Genomic DNA, 7,124 nt, shown 5'->3' with positions numbered 1-7,124 from the left:
CAACATGCCTCCCCGAACACTCTGGAACTCAGAGCAACCATTCTAATTGACCCAGGACACAAGCGTGCAACCAAGTAGGTCCTGACACGGTGGCACAGATCTGTTCCACAGGATGTAGGCTGGGGCCACTCAGCTGGGGCTCTTCCAACATGGCGCACTCACAAGGCTGACAAGGTGTGTTGGCCTTGGTTTCTGTCCACATGGGCATCTCCATGGGACTCCTTAAGCTTCCTATGCACCAGGGAGATGGGAACTGGAAGCTTCCAGACTCCTAAGTCCTGGCATTTGTGGCCCAGTTACTGCTACCATTTTGTATTGGCCATTGAGTTCCAGTGTTTGACCAGATTCAAGGAGGGTGGACGCCCTTCACCACGGTGATGTCGACCAGGCTGGGGCAGGCTGTCTTTAATCCTCATCTTGTCTCAGAGGACATGACCAGAGCCAGATTCTTGTGCTTTTGTGGCAGGTCTTGCTCCCTTCCACATGTGTGCTGGACCAAGAAATGTCAGAGACAATAGAGAAGTCTGAGAGTCAGTAGAGGAGCCCTAGATTGTTGAGGCTCGGAGCCAGGTGGTAGTAAGGGGCAACTGCCTTCTTTGTGGTAGCTGTTGGGCTGTTATGTGGCATTATGCAGCATTGTGATAATAGCTGACAGATACACCGAAGCCTGGGTAGAAGATAGTTTAATTTGTAGTGCTGCTAATTAATAATTAGTACAATATCAGTAAGATATTGTAAACTAGGAGTAATTCATATTACTTTGGTATTACCCGATTGAAATAGAATAAGGTCCTAATCTAGGCCTGGTAGATGAGTCTAGGGGAGGGAGTTACTGGGTGGAAGGGTAGAAAGGGTGGAGGGGAAAGGCCAAGGGAGAAAGGATACCAGGAAACAGGCTTAGTATTGGAAGCTGCTTGCATCTGGGTCTTCACATTGCAGCATGAGCCTTGTTCATTCTGCCTGACACACAGCCAAACCTACTCTTTGTTCTTGGCTGACTAGTTATGAACTGTGTGTAGCCATGCACACAGAAAGGACTCAGGACAAGGTACTGCTACTTTGCTCAATAACTACCATGTCACTCAATACCCTTTTACAGATTTAGACCATAAGCTTCACAGAGGCCAAGACTCCTCCTCGGGTCAGGAGCATCCTGGAGAAGAGACGCAAATAGAAGCCCAGGAGAAACCCTCAGGTCTGGCAAAAAGCCGTGTGCCACACGGTATTACCAGAGAGGCCACAGAGCAAGGAGGCCCAGCCACACTGGCTTGCTATTTGGAACATCTCCAGTTGGGTCCAGACCTTTTCTCTCCACCTATTTATTGTGCTGAATGGCAGAGATACAGACCTATCTGGAAGGAAGGCGTTGGGTTTCTAAGAACTGCAGTGTATTTGGTGGCAACTAGGTTCATTGCAGCACAACTCGTCATCGCTGAAACATGGAACCAACCTAGATGCCCCTCAGTAGATGAGTGGATCCGGAAATTGTGGTACATATACACAATGGCATTGTATGCCTCCATCAGAAGGAACGACACTACCATTCGTAAGGAAATGGAAGGACTTGGAAAAAATCATTCTAATGGAAGTGACCCAGACCCAAAAAATCATGGACTCTATGGTCGCCTTCATAGGGAATAGCAAGTACATAATAGGCCAGGCATGATAGAAGACCAAAATACCAGAATAGCTACACCCATAGGGATATATTAGAAGATGCCAAGTGAAATGAACCCCACGTTACGGAAACAAGAGTTATACCACTTTTTTCATTACTCTCAGCATGCCATGTGAACTCGTAGTATCCTTCCTTTTTTTTTCTCTCTTTTTCCTTGTCTGTTTGTTTGACTCAGTGGTTTGTCTAGTTTTGTTTCCCTTGCTGTGGCTGTACCCTTTCAACCACTGTACTACATCCAAGTACCCTGGATATTGTCTATATGGGTAATAAAACGGTGGAAGGGAGAGGCAATTCCAAAATCGAGAAACAAAGAATAAAAGGACAAACCCTTCAACATGCAACACTTAGAAGCCATTTGAGATGTGTGGACTGTGGATCAAAGCCAGCCTGGGAAACCTGTGAGACTCTTATCTCCAAAAAGAAGAGGTAAATCAAAAGAAGAAGTAACAGAAGAGACAAATAAAAAGCCTTAGAAGCAGAGCTGTGGCTCAAGCAGTAAAGCATACGCCTTGAGCAAAAGGCTACAGGTCAGTGCCAAGGCACTGAGTTCAAGCCCCAGTACTGGCAGAAAGTGAGAGATGGGTAGAGGGAGGGAAGGGAGGGAAGAAGGATGGAAGGAAGGAAGAAAGGAAGGAAGGAAGGAACAAAGGATGGAAGGAAGGAAGGAAGGAAGGAAGGAAGGAAGGAAGGAAACTGAGCAAATAGAAGCTTGTGAAAAGATCATTTCCCAAACTCCAGGGCCTGCACCCCAGCATGCCCCCGAAGCGCCAAGATCCCAGACACCCGTGTAAGGACCCTGGGGAGAGGGGCTTCCTGTTGCTCCCCACTCTACACGTTGAAGCTTAACGAAACGCCAGGAGCAGCAGAAACATCACATGCACATGATTTCAGCAAAATTTGTTTAAAACACCAATAAATAATCACGAAGGCAACAGAGGGGAGGGGAGGGGACGGGAGGGGAGCTGAGCAGAGCAGAGGAGAGCAGAGAGGAAGGAGTGAGGAGATGAGGTATGTAGACAGCCAGTCACCATTTCTTGGGTGTCCCAACTCGGATCCCCAAGATACCACTGAAGTGGCCCCTACCTGGCTCAGAGCTGGGGCCCTACCTGGCAGGGGAGCTCGGGTAGCTTTGGAGGGTCACAGACACCAAACTGGACAGTGCGTCCACCCCCACGGAGGACAGACACGCCTTGGGTTGACACCTCAATCCCAGCTTTGTTCCAACTCCAGAACTGGCTCAGAAACCTGGAAAAAGGACACCTGCTATTCAGCAAAAGTTGGGGTGCTGGTGGGTCTTCCCTTTCTGGAGTTGGAGCTTGGGCCTCCCTTCAGCCATGGCATGCATGTCTTCCCCAAGTTCAAAGGCACATGAAGTGGGCATGCATGCTCTGGGAGACTACCGCAAAAAGAGACGCACAGGAAAGGGGCTGTTGCTCCAGTCAGAGACACGTGGCCACAATCCTCCATTATATCCAGTTGGGTCCAGACCTTTTCAATCCACCTGTTTATTGCGCTGAATGGCAGAGATACCATCCTATCTGGAAAAAAAGGCGTTGGGCTGATAAGAACTGCAGTGGGTTTGGTGGCAACTATGTTCATCATAGCACGAACTGTCATCCCTAAAACATGGAACCAACCTAGATGCCTTTCAGTAGATGAGTGGATCCGGAAAATGTGGTACATATAAAGAATGGATTTGTATGCCTCCATCAAAAGGAACGACTCTGCACCATTTGTAAGGAAATGGAAGCACTTGGAAAAAAATCACACTAAGTGAAGTGACCCCGACCCAAAGAAACTGCTGTGGATGTACCCTTGCTACCAGTGTATTACGTCTGAGTACCCTGGATATTGTCTATGTGGGTAATAAAATGGGGTAAGGGAGAGGGAATACCAAAATTGAGAGACAAGGAACAAAAGGACAAACCATTCTAAATGCAGCACCTAGAAACCATTTGGTGTCAACCAACTGCACAACTCTTGGGGGACAGGGGAGGGGGAGGGGGAAATGAGGGAGAAGTTAACAAGTAGGACAAGAAATATACTCACTGCATTTCCTATGAATCTGTAATCCCTCTGTATCACACTTTGACAATAAAGGGAAACACAAAGAATTGCAGTGGAAGCAAAGTCCTTATACAGACTGCCCTTGCACCTGAGCAAGGCGGCCGGGGGCTCCTAGCGCCCCCTGGTGGTCACCACCATCAGGTACTCTGCCCTGCTGCCTAGGCCTAGAAGAATTCAGCCATGAACTGAGCCAACTCTACCAGCCAGTAGGGTTCAAAAGCAGACTTTAACCTGAATCATAGCTGGGATTTCCCTTGTCTCCATGCCCGGAGGGACAGAGTTCTTATACCCATCACCTAGAACACATGACCCAGTCCTCACTTCTCAAGTTTTGCTGACCACCACCTCACCTCCCAGCGGCTCTATCCTCACCCAGGATTTCCATCTGTCGCCTGACCAGGCCTCATATCTGCCAGTGGTGTCACCAGGCAGCAGGGGTCCGCAGGGCTCCCGTGCCCTTCCTCCTCGGCCTGAGCAAAGGGGTTACAGAGAAGCTGATTATGGACACAGAGAAATATGTTATACCCTGAGTGTAGGCAGGAGATAGACTGAGCATCCTAGAGGAATGACTTCCGACCCATGCACATTTTTGGTTCAACTCTTTGCCAGGGACTCTGGTGGAGACCCGGGTGCCTCTGAAAGCACAGGACCAGGGTGACCGGGTGGCTGCCTGCTGTCCAGTCTGTTAGGCTCTAGCGGGGAAATCACTGTGGCATGCTGCCACCTGGTGGCAGCTTCATGTTGCAGCTGTGGAAGGTGAACCTGTAGCAAGTCTGGGTCTTGTCTGGGGACATGCGGCAGAGAGGGAGATGTTCACAACAGAGCAAAGCTCGGCCCAGGAGTGGAGACAGGAGCTTCATAGAGAAGTGCTAGAAGAAAGGGAATTCCAGACACCAAGAGACCACGTGGAGTGCTGGGAGCTTCCTGGGGACCTGAACCCCTGAAGAGCCATGGTGTAGGTAAACTCCTAGCATCCTCAGGACATGTGTTTATGTGGGAGTTATGTCATCCTGATTTTTCCCATAAGGAGTTGAGGCTCCAACAGGCCTCATCCACCTCATCAGACCCCTGGATAGCCCGGCTCCGTGATATATGGGGTTCTGCACACATTGCTCCCGGATTGCACACTTTTGCTTCAGGGAGACCTGTTAAGTGGGTTCCAAGGGAACATGGCAGGCTGAGGACACTAACTCGACAGGAAGCCTAAACCCAGCCTCTGCTCACCACCATTCCTTAGCCTTGGAATAAATCCAGCACCCATTTATGCTAAAAGTCCTGGAAAAACTGGGATTCCAGAGAACACTCCTGAATATAATAAAGGCAGTCTATGACAAATCAAAAGCAAGCATAATTCTAAATGGTGAAAAACTGAAGCCATTTCCTTTAAAATTGGGAGCAAGACAGGGATGTCCACTCTCCCCCTTCTCTTCAACATAGTGCTAGAATTCCTAGCCACAGCAATTAGGCAAGAAGAAAATATAAACGGGATCCAAATAGGAAAAGATGAAGTTAAACTTTCTCTCTTCGCAGACGACATGATCCTATACCTAAAGGGCCCCATAGACTCTACTCCCAAGCTACTAGAGCTGATCCAAAACTTTGGCAAAGTTGCAGGATATAAAATAAACCCTCAAAAATCAATGGCATTTCTATATGCTAATGACCCAAACGCCAAGGCTGAAGTCAGGAAAGCAACTCCTGTTGCAATAGCCTCAAAAAACATAAAATACATAGGAATAACCTTAACCAAAGAAGTGAAAGACCTCTATAATGAGAATGTTAAAAACGTGAAAAATGACATTAAGGCAGAACTAAGGAAATGGAAACACCACCCATGCTCCTGGATTGGGAGGATTAATATAATCAAAATAGCAATGATGCCAAAGGGTATCTACAAATTCAATGCAATACCCATTAATATCCCAACACCACTTTTTAAATGAAATAGAGTAAGCAATCCAGAAATTCATATGCAACAATAAAAGATCTGAATAGCAAAACAATTCTAACCAGAAAGAACAGTGCTGGAGGAATTACAATACCAAACTTCAAGTTGTATTATAAAGCTATACTAATAAAAACAGCTTGGCATTGGTACTGGAACAGGCCTGAAGACCAATGGAACAAAATTGAAGACCCAGAAATGAACTCACAGTCTATGCCTACGTAATCTTTGATAAAGGAGCTAAAAAAAATAGTCTGGAAGAAAGATAGCCTCTTTAACAAATGGTGCTGCCAGAACTGGTTCAACACCTGCAACAAACTAAAACTAGATCCTTATATATCACCCTGCACCAAAATCAATTTCAAATGCACCAAAGACCTCGAAATTAAAACACATACCCTGAAAACACTAAAGGAAGGAGTAGGAGAAAGACACGGGCTTCTTAGCACAGGACGGAGCTTCCTCAACAAACACCCACATATGCGACAAATCAAAGAAAGGATGGACAAATGGGACTGCATCAAACGGCAGAGCTTCTGCAGGGCAAAGGACATAACTCGCAAGATAAACAGAAAGCCCACAGATTGGGAAAAGATCTTTACCAGCTATATAATGGACAAATGCTTCATATCTAAAATATATGCAGAACTAGACAAATTACATTCCTCCAAAACAAAACCGCAAAGAACCAATAGCCCTCTCAACAAGTGGGCTAAAGACTTCAAAAGGGACTTCTCTGATGAGGAAATGAGAATGACCAAGAGACATATGAAAAAGTGCTTTACATCACTGGCCATAAAAGAAATGCAAATCAAAACCACATTGAGATTCCATCTCACCCCAGTAAGAACGTCCTATAAACAGAAAACTAACAATAACAAATATTGAAAGGGATGTGGCAAAAAGGGAACCCTACTTCATTTTGGGTGGTAATGTAAACTGGTTCAGCCACTCTGGAAAGCAGTATGGAGATTCCTAGCAAGGCGAAACATAGAGCGCCCCTATGACCCAGCAGCCCCACGTTTGGACATCTACACAAAAGACCACAAACAAGAACACACTAAAGCCACCAGCACAACAATGATCATTGCAGCACAGTTTGTCATAGCTAGAATTTGGAACCAACCCAGAGGCCCCTCAGTAGACGAATGGATCAGGAAAATGTGGTACATATACACAGTGGAATTTTATGCCTCTATCAGAAAGAATGACATTGCCCCATTCTTAAGGAAATGGAAGGACTTGCAATAAAATTATATGAAGTGATGTGAGGCAGACCCAAAGAAACATGGAGTCTATTGTCTACCTCATAGGGAACAATTAGCACAGGTTTAGGCTAGTCACAGCAGAGGCTCACAAGAGCCCAATAGCTATGCCCTTATGAACACATAAGATGATGGTAAGTGAAAAGAACTCCATGTTATGGAAACGACT

The sequence above is a fragment of the Perognathus longimembris genome, unplaced genomic scaffold, assembly GCF_023159225.1.
Source record: "Perognathus longimembris pacificus isolate PPM17 unplaced genomic scaffold, ASM2315922v1 HiC_scaffold_4890, whole genome shotgun sequence".
NCBI classification, from domain to species: domain Eukaryota; kingdom Metazoa; phylum Chordata; class Mammalia; order Rodentia; family Heteromyidae; genus Perognathus; species Perognathus longimembris.
The sequence above is the reverse complement of the archived record's forward strand: the minus strand, read 5'-3'. Positions refer to the sequence as shown.